Source organism: Triticum aestivum, chromosome 5B (genome assembly GCF_018294505.1).
Source record: "Triticum aestivum cultivar Chinese Spring chromosome 5B, IWGSC CS RefSeq v2.1, whole genome shotgun sequence".
In the NCBI taxonomy this organism is placed as follows: Eukaryota; Viridiplantae; Streptophyta; class Magnoliopsida; order Poales; family Poaceae; genus Triticum; species Triticum aestivum.
This window is the reverse complement of record NC_057807.1, coordinates 414529576-414533050: the sequence shown is the minus strand read 5'-3', so window position 1 is coordinate 414533050 and position 3475 is coordinate 414529576.

The following is a 3475-nucleotide window of genomic DNA, read 5'->3' as shown; positions in this document are numbered from 1 at the left end:
ACAAGCTTTTCCATAGACCATTTTATACGGAGACATACCCATATGATTTTTATATGCAGTTCTATAGGCCCATAATGCATCATCAAGTTTCTTGGACCAATTCTTTCTAGACCTATTAACAGTCTTTTGTAAAATTAATTTGAGCTCTCTATTGCTCAATTCTACTTGACCACTAGACTGCGGGTAATAAGGAGATGCAATCCTATGATTAACGTCATATTTAGCAAGCATTTTATGGAAAGCACCATGAATAAAGTGTGAACCACCATCAGTCATTAAATATCTAGGGACTCCAAACCTCGGAAAAATAACTTCCTTAAGCATTTTAATAGAAGTGTTATGATCAGCACTACTAGTTGGAATAGCTTCTACCCACTTAGTAACGTAATCAACAGCAACTAAAATATGTGTGTATCCATTAGAGGCAGGAAAAGGTCCCATATAATCAAAGCCCCAAACATCAAATGGTTCAATAACAAGTGAATAATTCATAGGCATTTCTTGACGTCTACTAATATTACCAATTCTTTGACATTCATCGCAAGACAAAACAAACTTACGGGCATCCTTGAAGAGAGTAGGCCAATAAAAACCGGATTGCAATACCTTATGTGTAGTTCTATCTCCAGCGTGGTGTCCTCCATAAGCTTCGGAGTGACACTTGCGTAGGATCTGTTCCTGTTCATGCTCTGGTACACAACGTCTAATAACACCATCTACTCCTTCTTTATAAAGATGTGGGTCATCCCAAAAGTAATGTTGCAAGTCATAGAAAAACTTTTTCTTTTGTTGGTATGTGAAGCTAGGTGGTATAAATTTAGCAACAATATAATTAGCATAATCAGCATACCATGGAGTGCTACGGGAAGTGCTTATGACATTTAATTGTTCATCAGGAAAGCTATCATCAATAGGTAGTGGGTCATCAAGAACATTCTCTAACCTAGATAAGTTGTCTGCAACGGGGTTCTCAGCTCCTTTTCTATCAACAATATGTAAATCAAATTCTTGTAGCAGGAGAACCCATCTAATAAGTATAAGTTTTGCATCTTCCTTTTCCATAAGATATTTAATAGCAACATGATCTGTGTGAAAAGTTACTTTAGAATCAACAATATAGGGTCTGAATTTATCACAAGCAAATACAACTGCTAAAAGTTCCTTTTCGGTAGTAGAATAATTTCTTTGAGCATTGTCTAGAGTCTTACTAGCATAATGGATAACATTTAATCTCTTATCAACTCTTCGCCCTAGAACAACACCTACAGCATAATCACTAGCATCACACATAATTTCAAAGGGTAAATTCCAATCAGGTAGCTGAACAAGAGGTGCAGAGACTAATGCTTTCTTAAGTATTTCAAATGCTTCTACACAATCATCATCAAAGACATATGGTACATCTTTTTGTAATAAATTAGTCAGAGGCCGAGGGATTTTTGAGAAGTCCTTAATGAACCTCCTATAAAATCCGGTGTAACCAAGGAAACTTCTTATACCTTTGATGTCCTTGGGACATGGCATCTTTTCGATAGCATCAACCTTGGCTTTATCAACTTCGATACCTCTTTCAGAAACTTTGTGCCCCAAGACAATACCTTCATTTACCATAAAGTGGCACTTTTCTCAATTCAAGACAAGATTCGTTTCTTCACATCTCTGTAAAACTCGAGCAAGATTGCTCAAGCAATCATCAAAAGAGGAACCATAGACGGAAAAATCATCCATGAAAACCTCACAAATTTTTTCACAGAAGTCAGAGAATATAGCCATCATGCATCTTTGAAAGGTAGCAGGTGCATTACATAAACCAAAAGGCATACGTCTATAAGCAAAAGTACCAAAAGGGCATGTAAAAGTAGTCTTTGATTGATCTTTAGCCGACACAGGTATTTGAGAGAAACCAGAATAACCATCTAGAAAGCAATAATGTGTATGTTTGCATAATCATTCTAGCATTTGATCAATAAAAGGTAAGGGGTAATGATCCTTCTTAGTAGCTTTATTTAATTTGCGGAAATCAATTACCATCCTATAACCTGTGATAATTCTTTGCGGGATCAATTCATCTTTATCATTAGGGACAACTGTAATACCTCCCTTCTTAGGGACACAATGGAAAGGACTTACCCACTGACTATCAGCAACGGGATAAATTATACCTGCCTCCAGAAGCTTGATTATTTCTTTTCTTACCACTTCTTTCATTTTAGGATTCAAACGTCGTTGAGGATCACAAACTGGTTTGGCATCCGCTTCCAAATTTATTTTATGTTGACATAGAGTGGGACTAATGCCCTTAAGATCATCAAGTGTATATCCAATAGCGGCACGGTGCTTCTTCAGAGTTTTCAATAATCTTTCTTCTTCATGCTCTGAAAGGTTAGCACTAATAATAACAGGATATATTTTCTTTTCATCAAGATAAGCATATTTAAGATTATCGGGCAACGGTTTAAGCTCAAACACGGGATCACCCTTGGGTGGAGGAGGATCCCCTAGAATTTCAACTGGCAAATTGTGTTGTAGAATAGGTTCCTGTTTAAAGAATACCTCATCTATTTCCCTTCTTTCATTCACGAACATATCATTCTCATGGTCTAGCAAATATTGTTCTAAAGGATCACTAGGAGGTACGGCAATAGAAGCAAGACCAATAATTTCATCCTTACTTGGAGATTCTTCCTCACGATGTTGTTTACTGAATTTAGAGAAATTAAACTCATGAACCATATCATCCAAACCAATAGTAACAACATTCTTTTTGCAGTCTATCCTAGCATTAACAGTATTCAAGAAGGGTCTACCAAATATAATGGGACAAAAGCTATCTTGTGGAGAACCAAGAACAAGAAAATCAGCGGGATATTTGGTTTTTCCACACAAGACTTCAACATCTCTAACAATTCCCATTGCAGATATAGTATCTATATTGGCAAGTTTAATTGTAACATCAATATCTTCTAACTCAGCAGGTGCAATATCATGCATAATTTCTTTGTATAAGTCAATGTGTATTACACTGGCACTAGCACCCATATCACATAAGCCATGATAACAATGATATCCTATTTTAACTGAAATAACAGGCACTCCTACCATAGGTCTATGTTTATCTTTATCACAACGTTTAGCAATTCTAGCAGTTTCACCCTGGAATTGAATAACATGCCCATCGATATTATCAGACAAGAGATCTCTAACAATAGCAATATTGGATTCTACTTTGACTTGCTCGGGAGGTGTATAAGTTCTAATATTGCTTTTACAAACAACAGTTGAAGCTTTAGCATGATCCTTCATTCTAACAGGGAAAGGCGGTTTCTCAACATAAGAAGTGGGAACAATTAATAGGATCATTATAAGTGACAGTATTTTCTTCAACTTTAATAGGTGCAGCTACTTTTACTTCTATGGGAGGATGATATTTAAACCACTTCTCCTTGGGGAGATCAACATAAGTAGCAAAGGATTC